Source organism: Somniosus microcephalus, chromosome 28, assembly GCF_052327205.1.
Source record: "Somniosus microcephalus isolate GS21.2 chromosome 28, FLI_Smic_1.0, whole genome shotgun sequence".
Classification (NCBI taxonomy): Eukaryota; Metazoa; Chordata; class Chondrichthyes; order Squaliformes; family Somniosidae; genus Somniosus; species Somniosus microcephalus.
Window position 1 is genome coordinate 13047475 of NC_141014.1, and position 19023 is coordinate 13066497.

At 47.8% G+C, this 19023-nt stretch overlaps 2 non-coding genes across 2 annotated transcripts; both read left to right on the top strand.

Annotated features, from left to right (window-relative positions):
- The first annotated feature begins 4002 nt into the window (after positions 1-4002).
- trnar-ucu (transfer RNA arginine (anticodon UCU)) lies at positions 4003-4075 on the top strand. Its single transcript has one exon. It is a non-coding gene; the product is annotated as a tRNA-Arg (tRNA).
- An 8313-nt stretch (positions 4076-12388) lies between these two features.
- On the top strand, positions 12389-12461 carry trnar-ccu (transfer RNA arginine (anticodon CCU)). Its single transcript has one exon. It is a non-coding gene; the product is annotated as a tRNA-Arg (tRNA).
- Positions 12462-19023: the final 6562 nt, after the last annotated feature.

Consider the following 19023-nt stretch of genomic DNA (forward strand, 5'->3'; position numbering starts at 1 on the left):
GATGAAGACCTACACTACAAAGAGACAGGTCACCCAGAGGTATCAATACCCAACTTTAACCTGGAGGACACTGCAGATAACCTGGAAGACACTGCAGAGGCCCGGACAGCGGAGGAACCAGAATCCACTCCCCTAGAGGCACCCCAACCGGCTTTGCGCCGATCACTGAGAACTGCAAAACCTCCCGACAGACTCACTTATACCAACTTTTAAGAAACATCACCCCGATGGACTAAATCTATAGAAGGGGTGAATGTAATGAAATCTGTTTGTCTTGATCCTGTATTCATTTTGCACTCATATATATTACCCTCCCCCACTGTGTATAGTTTCACTTCCTCTTTCCCGACTAATCTGGGAGGTTCCAGGTCTTGGCTCTTGCCTCTGCCCCTGACTTTTCTTACATAAAGATCCCAGGATCTGTATGACTCATTCCTGTGAACCAGTCGGCGTGTTGAGATGTTAGCTCTGATCTTAGTGATTAAAAGCCAACTTGTTTAAGTCTATAACTTCTAGTTTTGTGGTTATTGAAGGCCCATCAATTATATGTTGCTCTTCGAAGAGATTTAGGTGTCCTCGTACAGGAAACACAGACAGTTAGCATGCAGGTACAGCAAGCAATTAGGAAGGGAAATGGCATGTTGGCCTTTATTGCAAGGGTGTTGGAGCACAAGAGTAAGGAAGTCTTACTACAATTGTACAGGGCTTTGGTGAGACCACACCTGGAGTACTGTGCACAGTTTTGGTCTCCTTACCTAAGGAAGGATATACTTGCCTTAGAGGCGGTGCAACGAAGGTTCACTAGGTTGATTCCTGGGATGAGAGGGCTGGCCTATGATGAGAGATTGAGTAGAATGGGCCTATACTCTCTGGAGTTTAGAAGAATGAGAGGTGGTCTCATTGAAACATATAAGATTCTGAGTGGGATTGACAGGGTAGATGCTGAGAGGTTGTTTCCCCTGGCTGGAGAGTCTAGAACTAGGGGTCACAATCTCAGGATAAGGGGTCGGCCATTTAAGACTGAGATGAGGAGGAATTTCTTCACTCAGAGGGTTGTGAATGTTTGGAATTCTCTGCCCCGAAAGATGCTGAGTTGTGGAGTATATTCAAGGCTGAGATTGATAGATATTTGGACTTTAGGGGGAACAAGGGATATCGGCTCGGGTGGGAAAGTGGAGTTGAGGTCGAAGATCAGTCATGATCTTATTGAATGGCGGAGCAGGCTCGAAGGGCTGTATGGTCGACTCCTGCTCCTACTTCTTATGTTCTTATGGTGATGGACATTGAAGTCCACCTGATGGCATGAGAGTTCATGGGGTCCGGAGTCAGCGTTGAGGACTCCCAGGGCCACTCCCTCCTGTCTGTGTACCACTGGGCCGCCACCTCTGGTGGGTCTGTCCTGCTTGTGGGACGGGACATACACAGGGATGGTGATGGAGGAGTCTGGGACCTTGGCTGATAGGTATGATCCTGTGTGGTTGCATTCAAGCCCAAGCCACAAGTTTAAAGTTACCTGGGCCCACTGACCATCCACCTCTTTGTTTACATCAGTGAGCCCTGGAAACTTCCACGGAAATACCTCCATCAAACCTCTTGGTCACTCGGCCCTCCCAAATCCCTGCTCCCACTTCCTCGAATTGTCAATACACTTGTCCACAAGGCCCTTACCACCCTTGGGCTTATTGTGGATGATTGCATTGACATCACGGCCTTGACGGAAACTTGGCTCACAAGTTACGATTAATGCAGCCTCCCCGCCTGGCTGTACTTTCCATCACTTGCCCCGTCTAATCCGCCATAGTGTCATTCATTAAAAACACATCACCCCAGATTAGACTCAAACACACAATCCCTGGTTTAGGAGGCCAGTGCCTTCTCCATTAGGCCACTGGGGTTGAATACAAACAGCACCCCACCTGAGGACAATTGACCGCTCTGAAATTCCTCACATTTCCCAAATCTTGGAAAGTTAAGCATAGAGGGAAGCTATTTTCACCCATCATATCCGCCGCTGCTCATGTGCCGTGCCAGAGCCATCTGCAGCAACAACTTGCATTTATATAACGTCTGTAAAGTAGTAAAACATCCCAAGGGGCTCACAGGAGCGATTATCAGACAGTATTTGACACCGAGCCACATAAGGAGATAGTAGGACAGGTGACCAAAAGCTTATCATAGAATGGTTACAGCACAGAAGGAGGCCATTCGGCCCGTCGAGCCCGTGCCGGTTCTCTGCAATACCACTTCAGCTAGTCCCACTGTTCCTGCCCCTTCCCCGTAGCCCTGCAAATGTTTGTCCTGCAGGTACTTATCCAATTCCCCTTTGAAAGCTGTGATTGAATCTGTCTCCACCAGCCTTCCAGGCAGTGCATTCCAGATCCTAACCACTCGCTGAGTGAACAAGTTATACCACACGTCGCCTTTGGTTCTTCCGCCAATCATCTTAAATCTGTGTCCTCTGGTTCTCGATTCTTCCGCCAATATGAACAGTTTCTCTCTATCTACTCTGTCCAGACCCCTCATGATTTTGAATACCTCTATCAAATCTACTCTCAATCCTCTCTGCTCTATGGAGAACAACCCCAGCTTCTCCAGTGTATCCACGTAACTAAAGTCCCTCATCCCTGGAATCATTCTCGTAAATCTTTTCTGTACTCTCTCTAAGGCCTTCACATCCTTCCTAAAGTGCGGTGCTCATAATTGGACACAATACTCCAGTTGGGGTCGAACCAGTGTTTTATAAAGGTTCATCATAATTTCCACGATTTTCTACTCTATACCTCGGTGGCAGGACATATTGAGAGAGTGGTTAACAACGCATATGGGATCTTGGGCTTCATAAATAGAGGCTTTAGGTTTTGAGTACAAAAGTAGAGAAGTTATGCTGACCCTTTATAAAGCACTGGTTGGACCACAACTGGAGTATTGCATCCAGTTCTGGTCACCACAATTTAGGAAGGATGTGAAGGCCCTTGAGAGGGTGCAGAGGAGATTTACCAGAATGGTTCCGTGGATCGGGGATCTTAGCTATAAGGACAGGTTGGAGAAGCTGCATTTATTTTCATTAGAGCAAAGGAGGTTGAGGGGTGATTTGATAGAGGTGTACAAGATTATGATGGGTTTGGATAGGCTAGACGGGGAAAGGCTCTTCCCACTAGTTGATGGCACAAGGACCAGGGGACACAGATTGAAGGAATTGGGCAAGAGCTACAGGGGGGATGTGAGAAAAAACTTTTTTACACAGTGAATGGTGATGACCTGGAACTCGCTGCCGACGGAAGTGGCGGAAGTGGAGACACTCAATGTTTTCAAGGGGAGACTGGATAGGCACTTGAGGGAAATAAACTTGCAGGGCTATGGGAATAAAGCGGGGGAATGGGACTGACTGGATTGCTCGACAGAGAGCCGGCACGGACTGGATGGGCTGAATGGCCTCCCTCTGTGCCGTTATGACTCTATGACTCTACAACTCTATTCATGAAGCCCAGGATCCCGTAAGCTTTTTTAACTGCTTTCTCAACCTGCCCTGCCACCTTCAATGATTTGTGCACATACACCCCTAGTTCTCTCTGTTCATGCACCCCCTTTAGGATTGTACCCTTTAGTTTATATTTCCTCTCTTCATTCCTTCTACCAAAATGTATCAGTTTTCTGCGTTAAATTTCATTTGTCACGTGGCCGCCCATTCCACCAGCCTGTCTATGTCCTCTTGAAGTCTATCACTATCCTCCTCACTGTTCACTGCACTTCCAAGTTTTGTAATTGTGTCCTGTACAAACTTTACTCTGGCTGTGCAGTTTGGGTTTGATTGATTACCTACCATAGTGTTCGGGCCACATGGGAAGAATGGGGTGAATTGATTTATTAGTCACCCAAAATTGTGCATTTTAAATCCTAATCAAAGATTTTCTGTGTGCTGTGAGAATAATTTGCCCTGTAAATAATGATTTGGCGGTCACAAACTGACCCTTAAGTCTCATGATTTTCATTGCTTTCTGTGCAACCCCAGTGGCCTAATGGATAAGGCACTGGCCTTCTAAGTCAGGGATCGTGGGTTCGAGTCCCATCTGGGGTGATGTATTTTTAAGATTGGCACTATGATATAGTCGTCAAGGCCCAGAATGTCAATGCAGCCGTCCAGAATAAACTCGTAAGTGGTCAGGGCAGTGTTCACAAGTTGACAGACATTCTGAAGGGATTTGGGAGGGCAGAGTAACCGAGAGGTACGCTGGAGATATTTCTGTGGAAATGTGTGGAGAAGTGTTGTGTGGCAGAAAGCACTGGTGAAGTTGGAGGCCACCATAAGATCCAGAAATGGACGTCGGCCCAGGAGAGTGAATTTCTGGTCAGGACCCAAACAGCAGCAAAATAAACCAGTGGGACAGTCAAAGACACAGCAGCGATGGGGGATGGGCTGTAAACTAGACAAAGTTACCTTCAAACTGCAGCAACTGAATAGAAGATCAGAGTCACAGCAGCTGAGTCTCACAGTGTATTCCAGTGGAGTTTCCTAATATTGATGGCAGAGAAGGCCAGGAATTGGGAATCAAATTTGAGCAAAGTTCCAGGGCTCTCTGGTGAAAACAAAGAGCGGTCGGGGAATGGACAGTGGGCACGGTATCTCCCTAAACATCGCTGCCTCTCTGTCCTCCTTTCAATGTTCCTTAAAACCTACCTCTTTGACCAAGGTTTAGGACACCTGGCCTAATATCTCCTTATGTGGCTCGGTGTCAAATTCTGTTTGATAATCGCTCCTGTGAAGCAACTTGGGACATTTTACTATGTTAACGGCGCTATATAAATGCAAGTTGTTGTTGTAGGTGGCTCTGGTATGGCGCGAGCAGTGACAGATATGATGGGTGAAAATAGCTCCCATCTTTGCTGAACTTTCAAAGACCCTGAAACTGTGAGGCAGATGTCACATTTCGGAGCGGTCAATTGCCCTCAGGCGGGTTACATTGCGTATTCAGCCCCAGTGGCCTAATGGATAAGGCACTGGCCTCCTAAGCCAGGTATTGTGTGTTCGAGTCCCATCTGGGGTGATGTGTTTTTAATGATTGACACAACAGCGGTTTAGGCGGGGCAAGTGGTGGAAGGTGCTGCCAGGCGGGGAGGCTGCATTAAGGAGGATTGTATTATCACCTGTAGCCAAGATTCCATCAAGGCCGTAAGGTCAATGCAATCATCCACAATAAGGAGGGAGAGAGAAGACAGGCCAGTTAGCCTGACATCAGTCATCGGGAAAATGTTGGAATCCATTATTAAGGGAGTGGTAACAATGCACTCAGGAAATCATATGATTCGGTTTTTGTGAAATGGAAATTGTGTTTAACAAATTTATTGGAGCATTTTGAGGATGTAACTAGCAGGGTAGATACATGGGAACCAGTGGATGTCGAATATTTGGATTTCCAAAAGGCATTCAATAAGGTGCTATGTAAAAGACTTTTAAAAATTTGTTCCTGGGATGTGGGCGTCGCTGGCAAGGCCAGCATTTATTGCCCATCCCTAGTTGCCCTTGAGAAGGTGGTGGTGAGCCGCCTTCTTGAACCGCTGCAGTCTGTGTGGTGAAGGTAGTCCCACAGTGCTGTTAGGGAGGGAGTTCCAGGATTTTGACCCAGCGATGATGAAGGAACGACGATATATTTCCAAGTCAGGATGGTGTATAACTTGGAGGGGAACTTGCAGGTGATGGTGCTCCCATGCGCCTGCTGCCCTTGTCCTTCTAGGTGGTAGAGATCGCGATTTTGGGAGCTGCTGCCGAAGAAGCCTTGGCGAGTTGCTGCAGTGCATCTTGTAGATGGTACACACTGCAGCCACGGTACGCTGGTGGTGGAGGAAGTGCATATTTAAGATGGTGGCTGGGGTGCCGATCAAGCGGGCTGCTTTGTCCTGGGTGGTGTCGAGCTTCTTGAGTGTTGTTGGAGCTGTACTCATCCAGGCAAGTGCCGAGTATTCCATCGCACTCCCTGACTTGTGCCTTGTAGATGGTGGAAAGGCTTTGGGGAGTCAGAAGGCGAGACACTCGCCGCAGAATTCGGCGATGGTAAGGCAATTGAATATCAAGGGGCGGTTGTTAGACTCTCGTAAGTTGGAGATAGTCGAGAATCAGAGGGCACCGATTTAAGGTGATTGGCAAAAGAACCAAAGGTGACGTAAGAAAAAACTTTTTTACGCAGTGAATGGTTAAGATCTGGAATGCGCTGCCTGAAAGGGTGGTGGAGGCAGACTCAATCTTATCTTTCAAAAGGGAGTTGGATAAGTATCTGAAGGAAAAAAATTCCAGGGTTACAGGGAAAGGGCAGGGGAGTGGGACCAGCTGAGAGCTGGCACGGGCTCGACGGGACGAATGGCCTTCTTTCGTGCTGTAACCATTCTATGATGCTATGATAGTCATTGCCTGGTACTGTGCCTGGCGGGAACGTTACTTGCCGCTTATCAGCCCAAGCCTGACTGTCATCCAGGTCTTGCTGTATGCGGGCATGGACTGCCTCATTATCTGAGGAGTTGCGAATGGAACTGAATACTGTGCAATCATCAGCGAACATCCCCACTTCTGACCTTATGATGGAGGGAAGGTCATTGATGAAGCAGCTGCAGATGGTTGGGCCTGGGACACTGCCCTGAGGAACTCCTGCAGCGATGTCCTGGGGCTGAGGTGATTGACCTCCGACAACCACAACACTACGCAAGGTAAGGTATCCTGGGGTTGGGGTAATACATTAGCATGGATAAAGGAGTGGTTAGCAGACAGAAAACCGAGAATAAGGAAAACGGATCATTTTCCGGTTGGCAGGCTGTAACTAGTGGGGTGCTTGGGCCTCAGCTATTTACAATCTATATTAATGACTTAGATGAAGGGACGGAGTACAATGTATCCAGATTTGCTGACGATACAAAGCTAGGTGGAAAAGTAAGCTGTGAGGAGGACACAAAGAGCCTGCAAAGTGATCTAGACAGATTAAGTGAGTGGGCAATAAGGTGGGAGATAGAGAATAATGTGAGGAAAGGTGAGGTTATTCACTTTGTTAGGAAGAATAGAAAAACAGAATATTTTTTAAATGGTGAGAAACTATTAAATGTTGGTGTTCAGAGAGATTTAGGTGTCCTCGTACAGGAAACACAGAGAGTTAGCATGCAGGTACAGCAAGCAATTAGGAAGGCAAATGGCATGTTGGCCTTTATTGCAAGGGTGTTGGAGCACAAGAGTAAGGAAGTCTTACTACAATTGTACAGGGCTTTGGTGAGACCACACCTGGAGTACTGCGCACAGTTCTGGTCTCCTTATCTAAGGAAGGATATACTTGCCTTAGAGGCGGTGCAACGAAGGTTCACTAGATTGATTCCTGGGATGAGAGGGCTGTCCTATGAGGAGAGATTTTGTAGAATGGGCCTATACTCTCTGGAGTTTAGAAGAATGAGAGGTGATCTCATTGAAACATATAAGATTCTGAGTGGGATTGACAGGCTTGATGCTGAGAGGTTGTTTCCCCTGGGTTGAGTGTCTAGAACCAGGGGTCACAATCTCAGGATAAGTGGCTGGTCATTTAAGCCTGAGATGAGGAGGAATTTCTTCACTCAGAGGGTTGTGAATCTTTGGCATTCTCCACCCCAAAGGGCTGTGGATGCTGAGTCATGGAGTATATTCAAGGCTGCGATAGATAGATATTTGGACTCTAGGGGGAACAAGGGATATGGGGTCGGGCGGGAACGTGGAGTTGAGGTCGAAGATCAATCATGATCTTATTGAATGGCGGAGCAGGCTCGAAGGGCTGTATGGTCGACTCCTGCTCCTACTTCTTATGTTCTTATGGCAATGGACATTGAAGTCCACCTGATGGTATGAGAGTTCATGGGGTCCGGAGTCAGCGTTGAGGACTCCCAGGGCCACTCCCTCCTGTCTGTGTACCACTGGGCCGCCACCTCTGGTGGGTCTGTCCTGCTTGTGGGACGGGACATACCCAGGGATGGTGATGGAGGAGTCTGGGACCTTGGCTGATAGGTATGCTCCTCTGTGGTTGCATTCTAGCCCAAGCTACAAGTTTAAAGTTACCTGGGCCCACTGACCATCCACCTCTTTGTTTACATCATTCAGCCCTGGAAATTTCCACAGAAATACCTCCAGCATACCTCTCGGCTACTCGGATAAGCAGATATTAGGACAGGTGCCCTAAACCTTGGTCAAAGAGGTAGGTTTTAAGGAACATTTAAAGGAGGAGAGAGAGGTAGCAAGGCGGAGATGTTTCGGGAGATATCGTGCCCACTGTCCATTCCCCGACACTCCCCGCTCTTTGTTTTCATCAGTGAGCCCTGGAACGTTGCTCAAATTTGACTTCCCAATTCCTGGCCTTCTCTGCCATCAATACTACACTACTCCACTGGACTCCACTGGAATACACTGTAAGACTCAGCTGCTGTGATTCTGACCTTCTATTCAGTTGCTGCAGTTTGAGGGTAACTTTGTCCAGTTTACAGCCCATTCCCCATCGCTGCTGTTACCTGCTGATTCTGTGACTGTCCCACTGGTTTCCTTCTTCTTAGGCAGTCCCTCGAAACCGAGGATGACTTGCTTCCACATTAAAAATGAGTTCTCAGGTGACTGATGAGTCCAATGCGGGACCTACACACTCTGTCACAGGTGGGGCAGACAGTGGTTGAAGGGGCGGGTGGGTGGGGTGCTTGGGTTGACGTGCGCTCCTTGTGCTGCCTGCGTTTCACTTCCGCTTGCTCCCGGCGACGAGACTCGAGGTGTTCGGCGCCTTCCCGGATGCTTCTCCTCCACTTTGTGCGGTCTTGGGCCAGGGATTCCCAGGTGTCGGTGGGGATGTTACACTTATTCAAGGAGGCTTTACGGGTGTCCTTGAAGCGTTTCCTCTGCCCACCTGGGGCTCTCTTGTCGTGCCGGAGCTCCGAGTAGAGCATTTGTTTTGGAAGTCTCGTATCGGGCATGCGGACAATGTGGCCCGTCCATCAAGGCTGATCGAGCGTGGTCAGAGCTTCGATGCTGGGGATGTTGGCCTGAGCAAGAACACTGACGTTGGTGCGCCTATACTGCCAATGGATGTGCGGGTCCTTGCAGTTTATTATACCCCACTGGTTTATTTTGCTGCTGTCTGGGTCCTAACCAGTAATTCCCTCTCCTGGGCCGACATCCATTTCTCCACCGTTTCCGGATCTTATGGTGGACTCCAACTTCACCAGTGCTTTCTGCCCCACAACAATTCTCCACATTACCCGCTGTGATTATTTGCACGAACACCTTTGCACATGCGCAGTATACCGGAGCCGTGCAGGCGCGCCCGATCCACATCTGCGCAGGCGCGCTGTATCCTGGAGCCTCACCTGTGCAGCACCCAATGGTTGTGGCCTGCACTGTGGGCCCGGCGTTCCTCGGCTCCGTGCGGAGAAGATCACTCAGGGGAGCCGCTGGTGGCTGGGGAAGAGGGGGGCGGGGAAGAGCGAGGTTCGAAAGGGGAGAGAGAGAATCGACAGGGGGGGAGAGAGAGGGGGTGGAGTGGCGAATTGAGAGAGGTTCGAAGGGGGAAGAGAGAGAGGCGATTGGAGTAGAGAGAGAGAGAAGGGAGGAGACAGAGGGAGGAGTTCGGATGAGGAAAGAGAGGGGAGAGAGAGGAGAGGGAGTGAGAGAGAGGAGACTGGAGAGAGAGGAGATCGGAGAGAGAGAGGAGAAGAGAGAGAGAGGAGATCGGAGAGAGAGAGGAGAAGAGAGAGAGAGAAGGGAGGAGAGAGAGAGAGAGGAGATCGGATGGGGATAGAGTGGAAAGGGAGAGAGAGCAGGGGGAGTCAGAGAGAGGAGACTGGTGGGGGAGAGAGAGGAGATCGGAGGGAGAAGTGGGGAGGAGATCGGAGGGGGGAGTGAGGAGATTGGAGGGGGGAGAGAGGGAGATCGGAAGGGGAGAGGATCTAACGGGGGGAGAGAAGGTCAGGAACTCGGAGTGGGGGTAAAGAGCACGGAGAGCAGAGTGGGGATGGGGGAGGAACGTGATCCCGGTCTAAATCCGGAAGTCATGACACTGTCATTCCCTGAAATGAATATTTATTTGTACTGATACACAAATTAGCATTGATCCATTTGTTCTTTGTACCTTACCTCAAACTTTACTCTGGCTGTGCACAGTTTGGGTTTGATTGATTATCTACTGTGCTGTTCGGGCCACATGGGGAGAATGGGGTGAATCGATTCAGTCCCCACCCAACAATGTGCAGTTTAAATCCTAATCAAAGATTTTCTGTCTGCGTTGGGAATAGTTTGCCAGGTAAATGTAAATGCCACGACTGGAGAATTTTAGCTGTGAGGAAAGATTGGATCGGCTGGGGTTGTTTCCTTTGGAACAGAGGAGGCTGAGGGGAGATTTAATTGAGGTGTATAAAATTATGAGGGGCCTAGATAGCGTGGATAGGAAGGATCTATTTTCCTTAGCAGAGAGGTCAATAACCAGGGGTCATAGATTTAAAGTAATTGGTAGAGGGGATTAGAGGAGATCTGAGGGGAAATTTCTTCACCCAGAGGGTGGTGGGGTCTGGAACTCACTGCCTGAAAGGGTGGTAGAGGCAGAAACACTCATCACATTTAAAAAGTACTTGGATGTACACTTGAAGTGCCGTAACCTACAGGGCTACGGACCAAGAGCTGGAAAGTGGGATTAGGCTGGATAGCTCTTTGTTGGCCGGCGCGGACACGATGGGCCAAAATGGCCTCCTTCCTTGCTGTAAATTTCTATGATTCTAAATAATGATTTAGACATCACAAAATGGCCCTTAAGTCTCACGATTTTCAGCAAGTTAATTGCAGCCCCAGTGGCCTAATGGATAAGGCACTGGCCTCTTATGCCAGGGATTGTGAGTTTGAGTCCCATCTGGGGTGATGTGTTTTTAAAGATTGATAGGTGCAGCCAGGCAGGGGGAGGCTCCATTCATTGGCACCTGTCAGCCAAGTTTCGGTCACGGCCATAATATCAGTGCAATTGTCCAGAATAAGCTCATAGATGGTAAGGGCCTTGTTTACAAGTTGATGGGCGTTCTAAAGTGAGTGAGGATATGGGAGGGCAGAGTAATCCAGAGATACGCTGGAGCTATTACTGTGGAAATGTGGAGAATTGCCATGGGGCAGAAAGCACTGGTGAAGTTGGAGGCCACCACAAGACCCAGAAAGGGTGCAGAAATGGACGTCGGCCCAGGAGAGTGAATTTCTGGCCAGGACCCAGACAGCAGCAAAATAAACCAGTGGGAGAGTCACAGACTCAGCAGGTAACAGCAGCGATGGGGGATGGGCTGTAAACTGGACAAAGTTACCTTCAAACTGCAGCAACTGAATAGAAGATCAGAGTCACAGCAGCTGAGTCTTACAGTGTATTCCAGTGGAGTTTCCTAGTATTGATGGCAGAGAAGGCCAGGAATTGGGAATCAAATTTGAGCAAAGTTCCAGGGCTCACTGATGAAAACAAAGAGCGGGCAGGGTCGGGGAATGGACAGTGGGCACGGTATCTCCCTAAACATCTCCGCCTCGCTGCCTCTCTCCCCTCCTTTAAATGTTCCTTAAAACCTACCTCTTTGACCAAGGTTGAGGACTCCTGTCCTAATATCTCCTTATGTGGCTCGGTGTCAAATTCTGTTTGATAATCGCTCCTGTGAAGCACCTTGGGACATTTTACTATGTTAACGGTGCTATAGGTACTTGAGGGAAATAAACTTGCAGGGCTATGGGAATAGAGCGGAGCGATGGGACTGACTGGATTGCTCTAAAGAGAGCTGGCATTGACTCGATGGGCCGAATGGCCTCCATCTCTGCCGTTATGACTCGATGACTCTATGACGCTATTCATGAAGCCCAGGATCCCGTAAGCTTTTTTAACTGCTTTCTCAACCTGCTCTGCCAACTTCAATGATTTGTGCACATATACCCCCAGGTCTCTCTCTTCATGAACCCCCGTTAGAATTGTACCCTTTAGTTTATATTTCCTCTCCTCATTCCTTCGAACAAAATGTATCAGTTCGCTCTTTTCTGCGTTAAATTTCATCTGCCATGTGTCCGCCCATTCCACCAGCCTGTCTATGACCTCTGGAAGTCTAACACTATCCTCCTCACTGTTCACTGCACTTCCAAGTTTTGTGTCAGCTGCAAATTTTGAAATTGTGTCCCGTACAAACTTTACTCTGGCTGTGCAGTTTGGGTTTGATTGATTACCTACCGTAGTATTCGGGCCACATGGGGAGAATGGGGTGAATCGATTCATTAGCCTCCCAACAATGTGCATTTTCAATCCTAATCAAAGACTTTCAGTCTGCGGTGAGAATAATTTGCGATGTAAATAATGATTTGGCGGTCACAAACTGACCCTTAAGAGTCATGATTTTCATCATTTTTCATACAGCCCCAGTGGCCTAATGGATAAGGCACTGGCCTCCTAAGCCAGGGATTGTGGGTTCAAGTCCCATCTGGGGTGATGTATTTTTAAAGATTGGCACTACGGTATCGCCGTCAAGGCCCAGAACGTCAATGCAACCATCCAGAATAAACTCGTAGATGGTCAGGGCCGTGTTCAGAAGTTGATGGGCATTCTAACGGGAGTGGATTTGGGAGAGCTGGAGGTATTTCCGTGGAAATGCTGTAGAATTGCCGTGGGGCAGAAAGCATTGGTGAGGTTGGAGGCCACCATAAGATCTGGAAACGGCCGAGAAATGGACGTCGGCCCAGGAGTGGGAATTTCTGGCCAGGACCCAGACAGCAGCAAAATAAACCAGTGGGACAGTCACAGACTCAGCAGGTAACAGCAGCGATGGGGGATGGGCTGTAAACTGGACAAATTACCTTCAAACTGCAGCAACTGAATAGAAGATCAGAGTCACAGCAGCTGAGTCTTACAGTGTAGCCCAGTGGAGTAGTGTAGTATTGAAGGCAGGGAAGGCCAGGAATTGGGAATCAAATTTGAGCAAAGTTCCAGGGCTCACTGATGAAAACAAAGAGCGGGCAGGGTCGGGGAATGGACAGTGGGCACGGTATCTCCCTAAACATCTCCGCCTTGCTGCCTCTCTCTCCTCCTTTAAATGTTCCTTAAAACCTACCTCTTTGACCAAGGTTCAGGGCTCATGTCCTAATATCTCCTTATGTGGCTCGGTGTCAAGTTTCGTTTGATAATGGCTCCTGTGAAGCGCCTTGGGACATTTTACTAGGTTAAAGGCGCTATATAAATGCAAGTTGTTGTAGATGGCTCTGGTATGGTGCGAGAAGTGACAGAAATGATGGGTGAAAATAGCTCCCATCTGTGCTTAACATTCGAACACTCTGATTCTGAGGCAGATGTCACATTTCTGAGCGGTCAATTGTCCTCAGGCAGATTACATTGTGCATTCAGCCCCAGTGGCCTAATGGATAAGGCACTGGCCTTTTAAGCCAGGGATTGTGGGTTCGAGTCCCATCTGGTGTGATGTGTTTTTAATGATTGACACAACAGCAGCTTAGGCGGGGCAAGTGGTGGAAGGTGCTGCCAGGCGGGGAGGCTACATTAAGGAGGATTGTATTATCACCTGTAGCCAAGATTCCATCAAGGCCGTAAGGTCAATGCAATCATCCACAATAAGGAGAGAGAGAGAAGACAGGCCAGTTAGCCTGACATCAGTCATCGGGAAAATGTTGGAATCCATTATTAAGGGAGTGGTAACAATGCACTCAGAAAATTATATGATTAGGTTTTTGTGAAAGGGAAATTGTGTTTAACAAATTTATTGCAGTATTTTGAGGATGTAACTAGCAGGATAGATAAATGGGAACCAGTGGATGTCGTATATTTGGTTTTCCAAAAGGCATTCAATAAGGTGCCATGTGAAAGGTTTTATTTTTATTTGTTCCTGGGATGTGGGCGTCGTTGGCAAGGCCAGCATTTATTGCCCATCCCTAATTGCCCTTGAGAAGGTGGTGGTGAGCCGCTGCCCCGAGGAACTCCTGCAGCGATGTCCAGGGGCTGAGGTGATTGACCTCCAACAACCACAACACTACGCAAGATAAGGTATCCTGGGGTTGGGGTAATATATTAGCATGGATAGAGGAGTGGCTAACAGACAGAAAACAGCGGGTAGGGATAAACGGGTCATTTTCCGGTTGGCAGGCTGTAACTAGTGGGGTGCTTGGGCCTCAGCTATTTACAATCTATATTAATGACTTAGATGAAGGGACCGAGTACAATGTATCCAGATTTGCTGATGATACAAAGCTAGGTGGAAAAGTAAGCTGTGAGGAGGACACAAAGAGCCTGCAAAGGGATCTAGACAGGTTAAGTGAGTGGGCAATAAGGAGGGAGATAGAGAATAATGTGAGGAAAGGTGAGGTTATTCACTTTGTTAGGAAGAATAGAAAAGCAGAATATTTTTTAAATGGTGAGAAACTATTAAATGTTGGTGTTCAGAGAGATTTAGGTGTCCTCGTACAGGAAACACAGAGAGTTAGCATGCAGGTACAGCAAGCAATTAGGAAGGGAAATGGCATGCTGGCCTTTATTGCAAGGGGGTTGGAGTATAAGAGTAAGGAAGTCTTACTACAATTGTACAGGGCTTTGGTGAGACCACACCTGGAGTACTGGGCACAGTTCTGGTCTCCTTATCTGAGAAAGGACATACATGCCTTAGAGGCGGTGCAACGAAGGTTCACTAGATTGATTCCTGGGATGAGAGGGCTGTCCTATGATAGAGATTGTGTAGAATGGGCCGATACTCTCTGGAGTTTTGAAGAATGAGAGGTGGTCTCATTGAAACATACAAGATTCTGAGGGGAATTGACAGGGTAGATGCTGAGAGGTTGTTTCCCCTGGCTGGAGAGTCTAGAACTAGGGGTCACAGTCTCAGGATAAGGGGTTGGCCATTTAAGACTGAGATGAGGAGGAATTTCTTCACTCAGAGGATTGTGAATCTTTGGAATTCTCCACCCCAAAGGGCTGTGGATGCTGAGTCGTGGAGTATATTCAAGGCTGAGATCGATAGATATTTGGACTCTAGGAGGAACAAGGGATATGGGGTCGGGTGGGAAAGTGGAGTTGAGGTCGAAGATCAGTCATGATCTCATTGAATGGTGGAGCAGGCTCGAGGGGTCGAATGGCCTACTCCTGCTCCTATCTTCTACGTATCTATGTATCTGTGAGAGAGGTAGTGAGGCGGAGATGTTTAGGGAGATACCGTGCCCACTGTTCATTCCCCGACCCTGCCCGCACTTTGGTTTCATCAGTGAGCCCATCTCTGCCATTATGACTCTGACTCTACGACTCTGTTCATGAAGCCCAGGACCCCGTAAGCTTTTTTAACTGCTTTCTCAACCTGCCCTGCCAACTTCAATGATTTGTGCACATATACCCCCAGGTCTCTCTGTTCATGCACCCCCTTTAGGATTGTACCCTTTTAGTTTATATTTCCTCTCCTCATTCCGTCGAACAAAATGTATCAGTTCGCTCTTTTCTGCGTTAAATTTCATCTGCCATGTGCCCGCCCATTCCACCAGCCTGTCTATGTCCTCTTTCTTATGTTCATTAATAAATAGACATTCTTATTATGTACACAGCTAGCTTTTGCTAGCTACTTTTATTGAGCACATGTGGACTTGTACAGCATCTTGTAGAGGCTTCCATCTTGACTGCTGCCTTGTGGGTAGCCTAGCCTCATGGGTAATGTAGCCTTAATATAATATATAGCTGGGTAGTGTAGTCTTATACATACAGCTATATATCAGCTCTACTGCTCCACCTAGTGTCCACCACAGAATGACATGTTATTGATCACTACATCCTCCTTTCTTTGAGGTTTAACAAATCAATATCAATCAACTTTCAAGAAAACAATAAAGATAGTATCAGTAACACTTTTGTTAGTGCTCTATAAACATAAACATTTTCAAAACAGTCAACACATTTTCAAAGCTTTACATTGTACTCAAAGATTAAGTCTATCAGGCTCTTTTACTTCACGTGTGGATCTTCTCAACACGGGTAAGTCTGATGTGTCTTCATGAGATTGTTCTGGCGGTGAATGACAAGATGCAGTTGTGGCATTGTCATCAATCTGCTCTTGTATAGATCGAGGTCTCCTTGCGATCTTTGCTTGGAGAGGGTTTCATTGTTTCCTTCACTTTTCATGCCATGACTCTCAATGTAGTCAATGCACTCAAAAAACTGCTGGCAGCTGGATCCCATCATACAGCATAGTCCTCTCAGCAGCCTCGGCTAATGGAACACCAAAGATTGGCCTGAGGGAAGAAGGAATATCCACCGGAACTGCTTCCTGCTCTGGTGCAGGCTTCTTCGCTTTCTTTTTCTCTTTCCACTGCTTAACAACATCTGCTGCGGTTATATCTTTGGACTTTTTCTCCTTGTGTTTTTCCTCTTTGTGCTTTTCTTCCTTTGGCTTCTCTTTGACCTTAAAGTCTTTTTCTTTCTTCTTGGAGAAACTAGGCTTTTTGAAGACATGGATACCCTTTGGCCTTTGCATCCTTGATGGGCTCTCTGCTTCATCACCTGAGTCATCTGGTCTGCTTATGGCACAGTTTATACGGTAGACTCTTTTGACCAGTTCTAAGTCCTCACAAGCTTTGTCACCCAGTAGTGAATCTTCGCTTGTGACCTTTATATATTTGTTTCTTCTCCCAAGCTGGGTTTATGGCCTCTCATTCCGGCAACGGCCCGGGGATGGTTGATGAACTCCCGATTTGCTGACGATACAAAGCTAGGTGGAAAAGTAAGCTGTGAGGAGGACACAAAGAGCCTGCAAAGTGATCTAGACAGATTAAGTGAGTGGGCAATAAGGAGGGAGATAGAGAATAATGTGAGGAAAGGTGAGGTTATTGACTTTGTTCGGAAGAATAGAAAAACAGAATATTTTTTAAATGGTAAGAAACTATTAAATGTTGGTGTTCAGAGAGATTTAGGTGTCCTCGTACAGGAAACGCAGAGAGTTGGCATGCAGGTACAGCAAGCAATTAGGAAGGGAAATGGCATGTTGGCCTTTATTGCAAGGGTGTTGGAGCACAAGAGTAAGGAAGTCTTACTACAATTGTACAGGGCTTTGGTGAGACCACACCTGGAGTACTGGGCACAGTTCTGGTCTCCTTATCTGAGGAAGGATATACTTGCCTTAGAGGCGGTGCAACGAAGGTTCACTAGATTGATTCCTGGGATGAGAGGGCTGTCCTATGATGAGAGATTGTGCAGAATGGGCCTATACTCTCTGGAGTTTAGAAGAATGAGAGGTGGTCTCATTGAAACATATAAGATTCTGAGTGGGATTGACAGGGTAGATGCTGAGAGGTTGATTCCCCTGGCTGGAGAGTCTAGAACCAGGGGTCACAATCTCAGGATAAGGGGTCGTGCATTTAAGACTGAGATGAGGAGGAATTTCTTTACTCAGAGGGTTGTGAATGTTTGGAATTCTCCACCCCAAAGGGCTGTGGATGCTGAGTCGTGGAATATATTCAAGGCTGAGATCGATAGATATTTGGACTCTAGGGGGAACAAGGGATATGGGGTCGGGTGGGAAAGTGGAGTTGAGGTCGAAGATCAGCCATGATCTTATTGAATGGCAGAGCAGGCTCGAAGGGCTGTATGGTCGACTCCTGCTCCTGCTTCTTATGTTCTTCTGATGATGGACATTGAAGTCCACCTGATGGTATGAGAGTTCATGGAGACAGGAGTCAGCGTTGAGGACTCCCAGGGCCACTCCCTCCTCTCTGTGTACCACTGGGCCGCCACCTCTGCTGGGTCTGTCCTGCTTGTGGGACGGGACATACCCAGGGATGGTGATGGAGGAGTCTGGGAACTTGGCTGATAGGTACGATCCTGTGTGGTTGCATTCTAGCCCAAGCTACAAGTTTAAAGTTACCTGGGCCCACTGACCATCCACCTCTTTGTTTACATCAGTCAGCCCTGGCAATTTCCACAGAAATACCTCCAGCAAACCTCTTGGTCACTCAGCCGTCCCAAATCCCTGCTCCCACTTTCTCGAAATGTTGATCCACTTGTCCACAAGGCCCTTACCACCCTTGGGCTTATTGCGGATGATTGCATTGACACCATGGCCTTGACGGAAACTTGGCTCACAAGTTACGATTAATGCAGCCTCCCCGCCTGGCTGTACTTTCCACCACTTGCCCCGTCTAACCCGCCATAGTGTCAATCATTAAAAACACATCACCCCAGATGAGACTCAAACACACAATCCCTGGCTTAGGAGGCCAGTGCCTTATCCATTAGGCCACTGGGGCAGAATACAAACAGCACCCCACCTGAGGACAATTGACCGCTCTGAAATTCCTCACATTTCCCAAATCCTGGAAAGTTAAGCATAGAGGGAAGCTATTTTCGCCCATCATATCTGCCGCTGCTCACGTGCCGTGCCAGAGCCATCTACAGCAACAACTTGCATTTATATAGCGTCTGTAAAGTAGTAAAACGTCCCAAGGGGCTCACAGGAGCGATTATCAAACAGAATTTGACACTGAGCCACATAAGGAGATACTAGGACAGGTGACCAAAAGCTTATCATAGAATGGTTACAGCACAGAAGGAGGCCATTCGGCCCGTCGAGCCCGTGCCGGCTCTCTGCAATACCACTTCAGCTAGTCCCACTGTCCCTGCCCCTTCCCCGTAGCCCTGCAAATGTTTTTCCTGCAGGTACTTATCCAATTCCCCTTTGAAAGCCATGATTGAATCTGCCTCCACCAGCCTTCCAGGCAGTGCATTCCAGATCCTAACCACTCGCTGAGTGAACAAGTTATTCCACACGTCGCCTTTGATTGTTCCACCAATCATCTTAAATCTCTGTCCTCTGGTTCTCGACCCTTCCACCAATAGGAACAGTATCTCTCTATCTACTCTGTCCAGACCCCTCATGATTTTGAACACCTCTATCAAATCTTCTCTCAATCTTCTCTGCTCTAAGGAGAACAACCCCAGCTTCTCCAGTCTATCCACGTAACTAAAGTCCATCATCCCTGGAATCATTCTCGTAAATCTTTTCTGCACTCTCTCTAAGGCC